The following is a 17808-nucleotide window of genomic DNA, read 5'->3' on the forward strand; positions in this document are numbered from 1 at the left end:
CAGGTTACAGCAAAGTGAATCAGTTATACATATACCTATATCCCCTCTTTTTTAGATTCTTCTCCCATTTTTTGTTGGCATTTAAAAACATCTTTTATTTGTTCTCAATTGAGTGTTTCCTTAAGAATAACATTTTTTTTTAAAAATGGAAATCAAATCTCTATTTGAGCTGGAATCTATTGTAATATATAACATATTGAAACATAGTTATGTTTGTGATCCATGAAAAAAAGACAAGATAACAAAAACAGTGATTTTAAATAGCAAGTTTAATTACAAACTGGACTTATCTATCTTAAAGTGGCTTTCTTTTACCATGCAAAGTTTTACTGATATTGTCACATACACATTTTAAGAAGAGGGATAAAACAAACAAAAAGTGTTCACTAGATATTTTCCTCTTACAATTTTAAATTCATTGTCTGTATAGCAAAGAGAGTAGAAGAGGTCAAAAAGATCATTTTAAAACATGGGAGTTTTTAAAAATCTATTTATTATCTTATATACATATTTTTAAGGCAATTTATATAACATAACCAAACTGCTTTGTATTACAGATATAAACACAAGCTAAAATTTGAAAAGCTGTAGCAAAAAATAAAAACAAATTACATTACATTAAACTAGCTTAATAAACATGAATGTACATTCAGACTGTGGCCAAAATTAGCACTTACAACGATTATATTACACCTTCAGAGTAGTTGTTCTTTCAGTGGCCTGTATTTTGAGCAAGTCTGAAACATGTTAATAGGTTATTAAGATAGACTCTGAAATGTGGCTTAATGTTCAAATCATTCAGGAAACGCTGCAGGAAACAATTCACAAATAGGGGAAAGGTGTGTGGTTCTACCAGATGATTCAACATTGCTTTAAGTCTAGAGAATTTATAAGTTCAAAATAAGCACTTTGTATGTGGTTATCACTGAAAAAGTAAGTTGTGCAATCCAATTATATGATAGATCAAAAGTAAAATAAAAACCAACAAAACAAGCAAAGCCAAAAGTGTTTTGTGTCTCATTTCCTATCACATAAAAATCACTTGAGCTGAAGCCCATAGCTCTACACGGTGCAGAGTTAGACTCTTGAATCAATTTCAGAGGTTATTGGACAATAAAAGCTGAAATATCAATTTTAGAGCATTGATTTTCTAAATGTCCTGGAAAGACTCAGAGTGGGTGTCTTGGGGATGAGAAATACTTAAGTTTTATTTAAAATGTTTTCCCTTATATCAATGCTTAAGAGAGTAGAAACTAAAGTCAAATTCCATCCTTTCCAGTATGGAAACACATAACTTCACTAGCAATCAAAGGCACATTCTTTGAATAGAACAGAACTGAAAACATGCAGAATTTTTTCCTGATATATTATTCGATCCATACGATGGACATTGAGGAATGGTTTCAATATTCCAGCCACGGTATCCAAAGTGATTTGACTTATATTTTTGACACAAAATAAAGAACATACAAATGTGACCAGTACTGAATTTCTAATGAGGGCAAGCCAAACAAGCAAAGCAAACATTATTACACGTGTTCAGATGAATTTCTATTGCTTATTATGAAAATCTATTTTATTGTCAGCAAAGCTACTAGAAGCAGCGTTATCAAGCCTTGATTTTCTGAATATATAAAGTCAATATATGAAAGGCATGCAATAGCTTCAACTATGCTTTTGCAATTTTAAATATTTTTTTCTGAAATTTCTAGAAAAACTTTCAACAGTGTCTACTAATACATCATATTGGACAATTTAGTCTCACTGATTTATTATCAGAGTGTAAAGTGTAAATCAAAATCATTGAAAATGTATGCATCCTTGCTTACATATATATGCATCCTTGCTTACATATATAAAATCTTAAAAGAAATAAATTCTTAGAAAGAATTAATTCAGACATTACTTATTCTCTTTTTAAAGTATTACTTTACAAACAGGTAAAGTCCTTTTTTTTTTTTTTTGGCAAACACATAGCATGTTTTATTCAGGTTCCACAAAAATAAACCATTTAATTACAATCTATTTAATAAGTGCATCTTCTAGAAATAGAAGCACACAAATAATGTACAACCAGGGCATTACTTTTTATTTCGGTTTGAGAGGTAGATTTTTGATGAAACAAACAAACAACAACAACAAAAACAATGCTAATGCATTCCAGATGTCATATAAAAATTTATAAGATACAGAGTTAGGGCAAAGGAAAGAATGTTTGGAAATTCAAGTAAGCGTTGACTATAGGGGTGATACCTATTTAAGTGGATGTTGTAATGTTAGTGTGCTTGTTTGACAATAAAAAAAGACACTCCAGGGATATCCATAGGCAGAGAAAAAGTTTGTGCAAAGAACATGACAGAATCTATTTGGAAATGTAAGGTTGTGGCAATCATGAATGATGCAAAAAAAGTTTGCATACAAAATTCAGGAACTTGGGGCTTCCCTGGTGGCACAGTGGTTGAGAGTCCGCCTGCCGATGCAGGGGACACGGGTTCGTGCCCCGGTCCGGGAGGATCCCACATGCCACGGAGTGGCTGGGCCCGTGAGCCATGGCCGCTGAGCCTGCGCGTCTGGAGCCTGTGCTCCGCAACGGGAGAGGCCACAACAGTGAGAGGCCTGCGTACCGCAAAAAAAAAAAAATTCAGGAACTTATGTCATTTTTGGAAGTATTGAATGATATTAAACAAGGAAATATGGGTAGAATGGATAATGCATGTTGTAAGGGATTAGCTTGGGAGCCAGTTGACCTATAAAGGTAAAGTTGAAATACAGTAAAACAGTTTAATGAGGTCTATTACCAAGTCTATGTTAAAGATTATAGTAAAGCCTATATCAAGATGAGATAGATGTGAATAAAAGTATTAATAAATATAAAATAGATTTGTAAAATTTTAGAAACCTCTATCTCAACTTCACTCAAACTCAGCATCCATAATGTCCTGTCTTTTCCGTCTCTAAACTATAATTTGCCTCTTTCCAGGAATCTTTGCATCATCATAATTTTGTTGAAGCTGCAATCATCTCTTACCTGGAATCCTGCCCCAGGTACTTTATTGTAGCTTCATTGGCCTCTTCTGGACTTGTTTCTTAAGTGCTAATAAAGTACTTTGTACAGAACACAAGTGTGATCATTGACACAATTGGAATTGTGCACAGATGAAGACCAAGTTCCTTAATATGTCCACGACAGCGCTTCATGGTCTGGCTTCCTCCTTTTCCCCAAAATCGTCTGCCACATTGCTTGCTCCTCTTCAGCCACACTACCATTCTGTCTCTTCCTCATAGGGTCTTTGCTCTTTCCTAGGAGGGCCAAGCTGTACCTTATTGTTGAGTCAAGTGTTCATTTGGTCTTCAGTTATTAGCAGAAGCATGGCTCCTTCAAGGAATAATTACTGATGTCCTTAAGTTGATTACTTCTACTTCACATTCTCATGCAATTAATTCTTCTTTGCAACACCTCTCAACTCCAAAATTTTACATGCATTGATGATTGTTTGATTGATATTTTATTTTTTCATTAGATTTAAATGACATGAAAGAGGGAATTGTTATGATTTTGCTCACCAGACCCTACCCCGTACTTGACATATAATAGGCGTGTATTAATTATTATTGAGTGAATAAATCTTCTAAGGCTTTATTATAGAAGTTCATAATTAGTAGACTTAGAGACTTCTTTTTTAAATAAAAATGAGGAGTGGCTAAAAGTTTTTGAGCAGGGGAGTTTAAGTGATGAAAGATGCATTGTAAGACAATCTGAAATCAATATGGAAGATGGATTGAGGTAGAAGAGACAGAAGATCCAGAGAGCAGAAAAGGCAGTGAATAAAGGCAGGTTAAACTAGGATGGTGCCTGTTGAAGGGAAAATGTGGAGACCAAGGGAAAAATTAACTGTAAAATATGACAATTTTAATTCAAATGAAAGGCACAGCTGAAAATAGGCATGAAAAAGGGGAAGTGCAAATGTTGCAAATCTTATGAAAAAATTAATGAATACTGTTAACTTTCTATAGTATATTTGAAAACTTAAATAAATAAAATTACTAGATAAACAGAACTTACCAAGACAAAATCAAGATGAAATTAAGCTTTATTTGTTTAAAACTAATTTAATATTTTAGTAGTTAAATATCTCCTCACAAGGAAATGCTTGGAAATGCCATTGGCTGAGGGTCCCTACATGAGAAGGGCTCAGAATGGAGTTGAGCTAAGAAGGCAGATCTATGTGCAAGCATGGCTGTAGCCACGGTGGATGTGGGCCTGAGTCTTAAGCGTAATTCCCCTTCAGAAGCTGCACTGCGTTGGCGCAGAACCAAGTCTGCCGTGTGGAGAGCAACACTCCTCCGTGAGACCAGCCAGGTCAAGCCTTTAGAGTCTACACTTGGAGTCTTGCACTTGGAGTCTATAAAGCAGTTTCATCTTGTGGGTATATTTTTTTGGCCAGAAAAAATTTTGTTTTGTTTTGTTTTTTTACAATTCAATGTAATTTCAACGTTCTGAGACAGGTTGTGCATGTCTGACTTGTGCCTCGTCCCCCGCCCAGCTGCCGTTCATACTATACTTGCCTGGGTTCAAAATTATAAGCACTTCCTCCAAACAATAGCGTTCTAAACTTTTCCTTATCTAGTGTCTGTAACCAGCTGTCAGATATTGGAAATGTCGCCACATAAATATTCATAGCATTAGGGTTTTCACGTATCTTTCCTGTACATTTGGAAAAAATTTCACATACTGAGTCTTGGAGATTTCTCCATGTCTGTATACCCACTGTCACATCAAAATGTGAGATGCAATTTTAGGTCACTTCAATTAACAGGACCAACGTTCACAGTAGCTTTTTAACTCACAGGGCCATCAAAATTGACATCACATAATTTGACCAACTGCATTTTTAATTTTATGAGATTTTCTTTTGCAATATATTTGATTTTTCAGATATTACATGCTATTTACCTGAGATAAGCCATTTTTATTAAAAACCAACTATATATCAAAAACTAAGAAAGAAAGAAATGGACTACTTTTGAGTAACTGATTAGAATGAGATAAATCCCAGAATCTAAAAGGCTAATAACACTTAACAGCACAAAAAAATTATTCAATTCTAATTAGTAATTATTGCAAACAAAGGAAAAACAACAGGATATTTTTTAGCATGTGGGTACATAAAATATTTTACTATATGGGTACATTCTTACCTAGAAATGCAGGTGGATCTATGACTGTGATTGAAATGAGTTCTTCACTTTGTTTGAAGTGAATTCTCTGGACAAGTTCCATAGATCATAAGTATTATACCTTTCAATTAAGCCTAAAATGACATTTAAAAATAAATTCATCTATTTAGTTAATTGCTCTAAGCCAACCTACATTTTGATAAAAGTTATATTAAAAGTAATAGTTAATAGTAAGTAATTAATAGTAATCTCCTACTTGCTTTTTAGCTCAAGTATGGTCTAACTTCATAACTCAGATTGAATTGATATTTGTCCATTTATTATACATTTGTAATTTGCATATTCTCCCACAGATTCCATTAAAATAATTTGTACAGACTCACAGATATAGAAAACAAACTAGTGGTTACCAGTGGGGAGAGGAAATGGTGGGGGGGGGGATAAAATGAGGGTAGGGGATTAAGAGGTACAAACTACTATGTATAAAATAATTAATCTACAAGAAAATATGGTACAGCACAGGGAACATAGCCCATATTTTATCATAACTATAAATGGAGTATAACCTAATTGCATGTAGTGAATATGAATCACTATATTGTACACCTGAAACTTGTACAATATTGTACATCAACCAAACATAAGTTTAAAAGAAAAGACTTAGGAAGCAAATTTTTTCAGAAAAAAAGCTGGTGGTTAATTTCTATTGGACAACAATGGCACATCTTGCTGGGTCTCACACCTAATTGTCCTCCCAAGAGGAAACTTATAATTAAGCACTACAGCAAAAATGTCAGCAGAAATAACAGTAGAAAGGCTGTATTTGCATGATGCAATCCATGGAACAAGAGGTTGGTTGAACTGTGGCCTCCTCAGTATGAGCAAAACTCAGGAAAATAATAAACGACTTCCAAACAGTATTTACAAATTGAGTAAAAAATATAAATTGCCCGCAATATAGGGTGTTACTGATTCTAGAACTAGAAGGAGCTCTGCCCACAGTGGCTTAAGGGGTAGACAGGAATGACAAGAAATAAATGAAGGGGAAATTGCCTCAGTTTTGAGTAAATGAAAATTTAAAAGCAATATATCTAACATCAAAATGCATGGAAAGTATGACAGCTTGAAATAGCAGCCCCAATTTTTCAAACTTAACCTATCAGTTTTTTTTCCACATGAAACTTCCCAGTTCCTCCCAGTCTACTAATGAAGTAGTAAAGATGGAGTTTGTTTTCCTACCAATCACATTTTAGCCCGGCATGTCTTGCTTTGGCTGATGGGATAATAGCATTTGTCATGCAACAAAGGCATGAAATGTACTTATGTGATTGGTCTTTAGCTCTTTCCCTTCTGCTATTAGTGTGAAAAGCACCTGCCCTGCTAGCCTACCTGTCCAACGAGGATGAGAGACATGTAGAGCAGAGGAAGATTCTTATATGCTGGACCAGAAGCTGAAAGTGTGGGACCTCATTTCACATCTGCAGCAAGTGCTCACATTGAAAGATATATCTGATTAAGTGACTCTATTCACTGATGTAGCTGGAGATCTTGGGGTCATCCAGCAGCCAGAGGGAAGCTAGTAAATTTGAGAGGTGGTACATTATGCAGAATTATTGTGGCAATAAGTAAAACGTCAAGTAATGGACAGTTTATTCTGTTTTCATTTTTACACACTCACACACACAAACATTAATAGCAAAAAGTAATTTCAGTAAACAGTGCTGAGAAAACTAGAGTCAGATTCTAAATATAAGCAGAAAAATAGGGTTGTAATTTATGTGATGGATAGAAGGAGCTTGAGTTAATGATAAGAGATGGAAGAGAAAATTAGTAAGTAGGAAAGGAATGAAAGAGTTTTAGAGATGAAGGAGTCTTGCGGATATCTCATTTCAGCTATTTAATTCCTATAGAAGGAAATTAATGTCTAGTTATTTGTTCTAAAACATTGCTATTTAATGTCATGCCTGAGTCTGATATACATATTATATGAATTTTATCCGTGTGATTATTTTAATGTATTATGTTTTCTCTTAGAGGTAAGCCCAGTAATATCAATTATTTGTTATTATATTTAGTCATATTATAGAGTTGCAATAAGTGATAGTGCTAGTTTAAAACAATGATGATTTTAATAAAAGGAAACAAATATTAAATTATTCCCTGAGTGCCATGCCAATTAAAAAGATCATCCAACAAGTATCTATTTACTCTTTTTATTGAAAATTTGGATTAAAATTTCAGTTATAGATCAAGACAACTCTAGAGAATAGATACAGTCTCCTCTATTTTGAAAAATAAAATGAATGAAACATAATATTCACCAACCAGAAAAAGCCCACTAATCTCAGGAATATAAAAATAATTTAAAATTTCTTCAAATTTATTTATTTATTTATTTTAACATCTTTATTGGACTATAATTGCATTACAATGGCATGTTAGTTTCTGCTGTATAAAAAAGTGAATCAGCTATACATATACATACATCCCAATATCTCCTCCTTCTTGCATCTTCCTCCCACCCTCCCTATCCCACCCCTCCAGGCGGTCACAAAGCACCGAGCTGATCTCCCTGTGCTATGTGGCTGCTTCCCACTAGCTATCTATTTTACATTTGGTGGTGTATACATGTCCATGCCACTCTCTCACTTCGTCCTGATTACCCTTCCCCCTCCCTGTGTCCTCAAGTCCATTCTCTACATCTGCATCTTTATTCTTGTCCTGCCCCTGGGTTATTCAGAATTTTTTTTTTCGATTCTATACATATGTGTTAGCATATGGTATTTGTTTTTCTCTCTCACATACTTCACTCTGTATGATAGTTTCTAGGTCCATCGAGCTCACTAAAAAAACTCAATTTTGTTCCTTTTTATGGCTGAGTAATATTCCATTGTATATATGTGCCACATCTTCTTTATCCATTCATCTGTCAATGGACACTTAGGTTGCTTCCATGTCCTGACTATTGTAAGTAGAGCTGCAATGAACATTGTGGTACATGACTCTTTTCGAATTATGGTTTTCTCAGGGCATTTGCCCAGTAGTGGGATTGCTGGATCATATGGTAGTTTTTTTTTAGTTTTTTGAGGAACATCCATACTCTTCTCCATAGTGGCTGTATCAGTTTAATTCCCACCAACAGTGCAAGAGGGTTCCCTTTTCTCCACACCCTCTTCAGCATTTATTGTTTGTAGATTTTTTGATGATGGCATTCTGACTGGTGTGAGGTGATACCTCATTGTAGTTTTGATTTACATTTCTCTAATGATTAGTGATGTTGAGCATCCTTTCATGAGTTTGTTGGCAATCTGTATACCTTCTTTAGAGAAATGTCTGTTTAGGTCTTTTGCCCATTTTTGGATTGGATTGTTTGTTTTTTTGATATTGAGCTGCATGAGCTGCTTGTATATTTTGAAATTAATCCTTTGTCAGTTGCTTCGTTTGCAAATATTTTCTCCCATTATGAGAGTGGTCTTTTCGTCTTGTTTATGGTTTCCTCTGCTGTGCAAAAGCTTTTAAGTTTCATTAGGTCCCATTTGTTTATTTTTGTTCTTATTTCCATTTCTCTAGGAGGTGGGTCAAAAAGAATCTTGCTGTAATTTATGTCATAGAGTGTGCTGCCTATGTTTTCCTCTAAGAGTTTAATCATGTCTGGCCTTACATTTCGATCTTTAATCCATTTTGTGTTTATTTTTGTGTATGGTGTTAGGAAGTGTTCTAATTTCATTCATTTACATGTAGCTGTCCACTTTTCCCAGCACCACTTATTGAAGAGGCTGTCTTTTCTCCACTGTATATTCTTGCCTCCTTTATCAACAATAAGGTGACCATACGTGTGTGGGTTTACATCTGGGCTTTCCTGTTCTATTGATCTATATTTCTGTTTTTGTGTCAGTACCATACTGTAGGTTTGTAGTATAGTCTGAAGTCCAGAAGCCTGATTCCTCCAGCTCCATTTTTCTTTCTCAAGATTGCTTTGGCTGTTCAGGGTCTTTTGTGATTCCATACAAATTGTGAAATTTTTTGTTCTAGTTCTGTGAAAAATGCTATTGGTAGTTAAATAGGAATTGCATTGAATCTGTAGATTGCTTTGGGTAGTATAGTCATTGTCACAATGTTGATTCTTCCAATTCAAGAACATGGTTTATCTCTCCATCTGTTTGTATCATCATTAATTTCTTTCATCAGTGTCTTATAGCTTTCTGCATACAGGTCTTTTTTCTCCTTAGGTAGATTTATTCCTAGGTGTTTTATTCTTTTTGTTGCAGTGGTAAATGGTTTCCTTAATTTCTCTTTTAGATTTTTCATCATTAGTGTATAGGAATGCAAGAGATTTCTGTGCGTTAAGTTTGTATCCTGTTAGTTTACCAAATTCATTGATTGGCTCTAGTAGTTTTCTGGTAGCATCTTTAGGATTCTCTATGTGTAGTATCATGTCATCTGCAAACAGAGACAGTTTTACTTCTTCTTTTCCGGTTTGGATTCCTTTTATTTCTTTTTCTTCTCTGATTGTTGTGGCTAAAACTTCCAAAAGTATGTTGAATAATAGTGGTGTGAGTGGGCAAACTTGTCTTGTTCCTGATCTAAGTGGAAATGGTTTTCAGTTTTTCACCATTGAGAATGATATTGGCTGTGGTTTTGTCATATATGGCCTTTATTATGTTGAGGTAAGTTCCCTCTATGCCTACTTTCTGGAGGGTTTTTATCATAAATCGTTGTTGAATTTTGTCGACAGCTTTTTCTGCATCTATTGAGATGACCATATGGTTTTTCTCCTTCAGTTTATCTATATGGTTTATCACATTGATTGATTTGAGTATATTGAAGAATCCTTGCATTCCTGGGATAAATCCCACTTGATCATGATGTATGATCCTTTTAATGTGCTGTTGCATTCTGTTTGCTGGTATTTAGTTGAGGATATTTAGATCTATGTTCATCAGTGTTATAGGCCTGTAGTTTTCTTGTTTTGTGTCATCTTTGTCTGGTGTTGGTATCAGGGTGATGGTGGCCTCGTAGAATGAGTTTGGGCGTGTTCCTCCCTCTGCTATATTTTTGAAGAATTTGAGAAAGATAGGTGTTAGCTCTTCTCTAAATGGTTGATAGAATTTGCCTGTGAAGCCATCTGGTCCTGGGCCTTTTTTTGTTGGAAGATTCTTAATCACAGTTTCAATTTCAGTGCTTGTGATTGGTCTGTTTATATTTTCTATTGCTTCCTGATACAGTCTCTGAAGTCGTGCTTTTCTAAGAATGTGTCCATTTCTTCCAGGTTGTCCACTTTATTGGCATATAGTTGCTTGTAGTAATCTCTCATGATCTTTTGTATTTCTGCAGTGTCAGTTGATACTTCTTTTTCACTTCCAATTCTATTGATTTGAGTCTTCTCCCTTTTTTTTCTTGATGAGTCTGGCTAATGGTTTATCAATTTTATATTCTCAAACAAACAGCTTTTAGTTTTATTGATCTTTTTTATTGTTTCCTTCATTTCTTTTTCATTTATTTCTGATCTGATCTTTATGATTTCTTTCCTTCTGCTAACTTTGGGGTTTTTTTGTTCTTTCTCTAATTGCTTTAGGTGTAAGTTTAGGTTGTTTATTTGAGATGTTTCTTGTTTCTTGAGGTAGGATTGTATTGCTATAAACTTCCCTCTTAGAACTGCTTTTGCTGCATCCCATAGGTTTTGGGTCATCGTGTTTCCATTGTCATTTGTTTCTAGGTATTTTTTGATCTCCTCTTTAATTTCTTAAGTGATCTGTTAGTTATTTACTAGTGCCTTGTTTAACCTCGATGTGTTTCTAGTTTTTACAGATTTTTTTTCCTGTAATTGATATCTAGTCTCATAGTGTTGTGGTCAGAAAAGATATTTGATATGATTTCAATTTTCTTTAACTTACCAAGGCTTGATTTGCAATCTAAGATATGATCTATCCTGGAGAATGTTTCATGAGCACTTGAGAAGAAAGTGTAACCTGCTGTTTTTGGATGGAATGTTCTGTAAATATCAGTTAAGTTCATCATGTTTAATTTATCATTTAAAGCTTGTGTTTCCTTATTTATTTTCATTTTGGAGGATCTGTCCATTGGAGAAAGTGGGATGTTAATGTCCCCTACTATGATTGTGTTACTGTTGATTTCCCCTTATGTGGCTGTTAGTATTTGCCTTATTTATTGATGTGCTCCTATGTTGGGTGCGTAAGTCATTACACTTGTTATATCTTCTTCTTGGATTGATCCCTTGATCATTATGTTGTCCGTATTTGTCTCTTGTAATAGTCTTTTTTATAAAGTCTATTTTATCTGATAAGAGAATTGCTACTCCAGCTTTCTTTTGATTTCCATTTGCATGGAATAAGTTTTTCCATCCCCTCACTTTCAGTCTGTATGTGTTCCTAGGTCTGAAGTGGGTCTCTTGTAGACAGCATATGTATGGGTCTTGTTTTTGTATCCATTCAGCCAGTCTGTGTCTTTTGATTGGTGCATTTAATCCCTTTACATTTAAGGTGGTTATCGATATGTATGTTCCTATTACTATTTTCTTAATTGTTTTGAGTTTGTTATTGTAAGTCTCTTCCTTCTCTTGTACTTCCTCTCTATCGAAGTTCCTTTAGCATTTGTTGTAGAGTTTGTTTAGTGGTGCTGAATTATCTTACCTTTTCCTTATTTGTAAAGTTTTAATTTCCCATCGAATCTGAATGAGATCTTTGCTGGGTAGAGTAATCTTGGTTGTAGTTTTTTCCCTTTCATCGCTTTAAATATGTCCTGCCAGTCCCTTCTGGCTTGCAGGGTTTCTTCTGAAAGATCAGCTGTTAACCCTATGGGGATTCCCTTTTATGTTATTTGTTGTTTTTCCCTTCTTCTTTTAATATTTTTTCTTTGTATTTAATTTTTGATAGTTTGATTAATATGTGTCTTGGCATGTTTCTCCTTGGATTTATCCTGTATGGGACTCTCTGCACTTACTGGACTTGGCTGAGTATTTCCTTCCCCATATTAGGGAAGATTTCAACTATAATCTCTTCAAATGTTTTCTCAGCCATTTTTTGTTTCTCTCTTCTTCTTCTGGTGCCCCTATAATTCGAACGTTGGTGCTTTTAATGTTGTCCCAGAGGTCTCTGAGATTGTCCTCAATTCTTTTCATTCTTTTTTCTTTATTCTGCTCTGCGGTAGTTTTTTCCAGTCTTTTATCTTCCTGGTCACTTATTCATTCTTCTGCCTCAGTTATTCTGCTATTGATTCCTTCTAGAGAATTTTTAATTTCATTTATTGTGTTGTTCATCGTTGGTTGTTTGCTCTTTAGTTCTTCTAGGTCCGTGTTAAACATTTCTTGTATTTTCTCCATTCTATTTCCAAGATTTTGGGTCATCTTTACTATTATTACTCTGAATTCTTTTTCAGGTAGACTGCCTATTTCCTCTTCATTTGTTTGGTCTGGTGTGTTTTTACCTTGCTCCTTCATCTGTTGTGTATTTCTCTGTCTTCTCATTTTGCTGACTTACTGTGTTTGGGGTTTCTGTTTCGCAGGCTGCAGGTTCGTAGTTCCTGTTGTTTTTGGTGTCTGCCCCCAGTGGGTGAGGTTGGTTCAGTGGGTTGTGTAGGCTTCCTGGTGGGCATACTGGTGCCTGTGTTCTGGTGGATGAGGCTGCATCTTGTCTTTCTGGTGAGCAGGACCATGTCCAGTGGTGTTTTTTGGGTGTGTCTCTGAACTTATTATGATTTTTGGCAGCCTCTCTGCTCATGGGCTAGTTATTTGTCATGGTGTGTCCAGCACCATAGCTTGCTGGTCGTTTAGTGGAGCTGGGTCTTAGCATCGAGATGGAGATCTCTGGGAGAGCTTTCCCCATTTGCTATTACATGGGGCCTGGAGCTTTATGGTGGACCAATGTCGTGATCTTGGCTCTCCCCCCTCAGAGGCTCAGACCTGACAACTGGACAGGGTACCAAGACCCTGTCAGCCACACGGCTCAGAAGAAAAGGGAGAAGGAAGGGAAGGAGGGAGTGAGGGAGGGAGGAAGGAATGAAGGAAGGAAGGAAGGAAGGAAGGGAAAGAGAAGGAAGGAAAGAAAAAAATAAAGTTATTAAAATAGAAAAAAAAAATTTAAAAAAGAAGGAGAGAAAGAAAGAAGGTAGTAACCAAACCATAAAACAAATCCATCAATGATAACAAACACAAAAAATTATACTTTTGGGAAGTCTGAGGTCTTCTTCCAGCATTCAGTAGGTGTTCTGTAGGAGTTGTTCCTCATGTAGATGTAGTTTTGATGTATTTGTGGGGAGGAAGGTGATCTCCATGTCTTACTCCTCCACCATCTTGAATGCACCCCCTAAAATTTCTTCAAATTTAAATGATGTGGTTATTTAAAGGCCATGTTTATATTGCACATACTTATAATATTGAAATGAGTTTTAAAAACAACCAAACAAAAATATCCCCAATAAAACCAGTGTTTATTTCCTTAGCTAGAATGACATACAAACAAAAGTGTTAATGATTTTAGATCATCTGAATGATAATATCTATTCTTGTGACAACCAGTCCAGAAGAACGTTGAAGAGTTAAAACCGATAGTGTTTCTTAAATATGAAAATAGAAATTCACCATTCACTTGGTTCATAAGATCATTAAAAGATTCATGGAGTTTATTTTATACATATATATATATATATATATATATATATACATATAAAAGATTTTAAATAGCATTGCTTTCCTAACTTTCTTATTCTGGCAAGTATTGACAACCAGGAATTCTTAGACTGCATTGGGGAAGAGGAATGGCCATAAAGAATGAGTGTCCTTCATTCTCTCTTGTCTCTCTCTCTCTCTCTTCCTCTTTCTCTCTCCCTCCCATTGCTCATATATGTCTTGGAAAATATCTATAAGATATCTTCTTTATTTTTTGACTGTATATGCTTGCCTATATGACTCTCTTTTTGTCTGACTCTTTTTTCCCATCAGACTACTACTAAATAATATTTCTTTTCTTGATCCTGTGTTACTCTGATTAATATTGTTGACTTAAGGTTATATGTCCATTCCATTAACTGATCAAATTTTTTACCCTCCACCCTGGATGCCAGGAGTTCCCATTGGCATAGATAGCCTACGTAATTAATCATGGGAATAGTCATCAATAAAACAAATCATTAAACAAAAAACAAAATGTCAACACATGTGCAATCAACTAAATGAAATGAAGAATGAATACCTAATATTTACATATGTCAGCCTAGTTCCAATGATTGCAACTGCTTTGTCCTTACAGCTAGCTATTACCACTTGTTAGTTATCTAAAAATCAAGAATAATTTTGAAGCTCAAAAATCAAAATCTTGATTTTTATCTACTCCTCTCCATCATTCCCTTTCCTTTCCTTCTGAAACAATTTAGTTCAAAAACTACTATGGGTGACTGAGCAAAGTAGGTAAGTATCTGCGTGAAAAGGAGAGATGAGAATCTCCAGCAGCCTAGTAAGAGTTTAGGGTTCAAGTTGAGTAAGGAGGATTCTGCCTGGAAAGCTGACCCAGTGGGTGTGATGTCCAATGTCATATGGGGAAAGGAAAGCATCCTTGAGGCGGGGAGGTTGAAAGTAGATGCTGGGGTGTTGGAGCATGAATGGAGCCAGCAGGGAATTTGCAGCGGGTAGATCGTTGGTGTCAGCTACAAGAGGAGATTGGTTGCATTCAGCAGAATTAGTCAAATAAGCCAGTAAATGAACATATGTGATTTTTTTTGGGTAATGTTCACATTTCCAATTGATTGAACTTGCTTTTTTATTTATAAGCAACCTGCAGTCATATATCTGCTGGGTTTAATTATCTTGGCTCTCAGTTGGGACTCCCTGCTCATCTTTACTTCCATTTAGAGAATAAATTCTGCTCAGACCTGCTTTTCTGGCCATTTATACCCGTATAAAGATGGTAAAAAATCCTCTCCTAACAACACTACACCTGTATAGTGGTGAGTGTGCAGGGTCTCCTCCCACTCTCCCACTAAAACAGGCCTCCAGCATTTTTCAAGTAGATCATTTCCAAGTCACAGAACTGCTGAGCAAGTGAAAAAACTTCACAGTATACTATTTCAGTGTTGAGAAATTGAAGAAACTGGCACACAGGAAAAAACTGGGAGTTAAAAATTTTCAGTTAAAAAAATGGCTTCTTAATATCAATACTTTCAGTAGAATAGAATAGTAACCTTTTAAAAGCCCTTCTCAATAACCTGTTATGCAATGCTCCACAAGCACTACTTTCCTCTTACCATCCATCTCATCTTTATCACTTTACTGACTCTCTCCTTCCAAAAGTCTTAAATATTGAATTCCTAATTCCTCCTTAAAGACGAATTTCTTATGAAGATGTGGAAACAGTTACACAATGGTTGTTTGGGGAAAATTCATTACAGTCCATTACTGAAGTCACAATGTAGGTACAGGCACTTTTGGATCAGACAAGGTCTATTGAGTAAGTTGCTGCCATAGTTCCTACGTGGGAAGTTTCTAAATAAAAGTTATATTTCTGGGTAGCATGTTTTGATATGATATATTGAAATGTTGCCAACGGTTTTTTGTTTCTTTGTATGTTAGTACGAATATATGAACCTTATTTTACAGAATGTATCCTGCTCACATCACCAAAACAGAGGATGGTGGCTTTGAGAAGTGGAAAAGCAAGTAGGCACAGAATGTATCTTATTTGCTATGTATTCAGTGTCTGCCAAGAGAATGTTAAGACCTATGTGGTCTACAGTTTTAGCTTTTTAAAATTTCTTAAGGTGGGCTTCCCTGGTGGCGCAGTGGTTGAGAGTCTGCCTGCCGATGCAGGGGACACGGGTTCGTGCCCCGGTCCGGGAAGATCCCACATGCCACGAAGCAGCTAGGCCCGTGAGCCATGGCCGCTGAGCCTGCGCGTCCAGAACCTGTGCTCCACAATGCGTGAGGCCACAACAGTGAGAGAGAGAGGCCTGCATACCGCAAAAAAAAAAAATTCCTTAAGTTAAATAAATTTACTTCCTAAAATATTGTCCTCAGTATATGCTACTGAATAAACAGAAGAAATAGGTCCATGCATATTTCCTGTTGTTTTCTTTCCCCTAAAGATTGGCTTTGCTCAGGGGAAGGGTAAGCTGGGACGAAGTAAGAGAGTGGCATGGACATATATACACTACCAAATGTAAAATAGATAGCTAGTGGGAAGCATCCACATAGCACAGGGAGATCAGCTTGGTGCTTTGTGTCCACCTAGAGGGGTGGGATAGGGAAGGTGAGAGGGAGACGCAAGAGGGAGGAGGTGTGGGGATATATGTATATGGATAGCTGATTCACTTCGTTATAAATCAGAAACTAACACACCATTGTAAAGCAATTATACTCCGATAAAGACGTAAATAAATAAATAAAAGCAAAAAAAAAAAAAACCAAAAAAACATTCTGGTGTGCTGTTACTTGAAAAGAAAAGGGAAAGCCTCATGATTTCCGTGACTGAAAGTAGTTGGAAGACAGATGTTATTTATCCAGGATGACTAGAGAAAACTTTTCTGAAAGGAAATTTTTGAGCTGTTAATTAAGTGAATGGTGAGACAATCCATCTGTGATTAGACCTGGATGAAGAGCATTCTAAGTCAAACCAATAGTAAATGCAGGGATTTTTCCCTCACCAGGTGTGTCAGAGCTTGGTTTTTTTGTTTCTTGGCTCTATAGTTCTTCCAGGCTACTTTGTAGCAGTTTGAGTAAACCATCACCTTCCATTGGAATTCAAAAATCTAGGAGGAGCTTCAAGCTGTGACTAGACTCCCAATGGATTCATCAGAGGTTAACCTAACCTGTACCCTGGTGTCTCCTCAAATGTCCACCAATGAAAATTCCCAGGCAATTCTAGCTGCCTCTCAACATATCTCTGCAGTGTTAATAAAGAACCTCAGTAACTTGACTCTCAACCCTAGTAGCAAATTGCTATCCACTCTGCCAGAATATTCACCTCAACAGACTGGATGGAGACTTAATCTACAGGAGGAAGAGGGGGGAGGGCATTGTTAATTGCTTGGAGAGAAAGGATGGAAAGGGTGATTCAATATATTAAAAATTGCTATGGCAAATGACTTCCTCTGTCTGAGTCTCAAAGAGAACTTCAGCAGAAGGATGTTGAGACTCAATCAAGAATGGAAAGATTTAGATGTAGCTGTTATTATTGCCTGTATCATAGAGATCCTTCTGAGGATAATTATGAGAATAATTACAACAACAATTATGACAGTAGTTATGACACATGGTCGGATGAGCCGTAAACTTTATTCTTGTACTATTTTTTCCTGATAGTAATTTTAGGATCATTATGAAGCAGCTTGGGAACGCTACTCTACACTAGGGCAGTTTGGGTACCAATATTTTGATAACCTATATTATAAGTTCTGTGATGTCTTTTTTTCTTGCATCTCTTTTCTACCTGAATACTAGTAACTTATAAGGAATCTATGTAACTTGCATCTGAATGACTTGAATATACTTTAATTCCATTTTGATTTGACACAAGAAGCACTAATAGGTCTTAGGTACTGCCTGTTTTAGAAACCTGAAGTCCCTGTAAAATGAAACCCAATATCGAGAATTTGAAACAAATAAACTTGAGTGGAAGGAATGTA

General features: G+C 35.8%; 1 pseudogene; it reads left to right on the top strand.

The window, feature by feature from the left end:
* The first annotated feature begins 15544 nt into the window (after positions 1-15544).
* Positions 15545-17599, top strand: LOC149749512 (developmental pluripotency-associated protein 3 pseudogene; annotated as a pseudogene).
* The last annotated feature ends 209 nt before the right edge of the window (positions 17600-17808 follow it).

The sequence above is a fragment of the Delphinapterus leucas genome, chromosome 3 (assembly GCF_059928025.1).
Source record: "Delphinapterus leucas isolate spDelLeu-1000000601 "Yukka" chromosome 3, BTC_Dleu_Yukka2, whole genome shotgun sequence".
In the NCBI taxonomy this organism is placed as follows: Eukaryota; Metazoa; Chordata; class Mammalia; order Artiodactyla; family Monodontidae; genus Delphinapterus; species Delphinapterus leucas.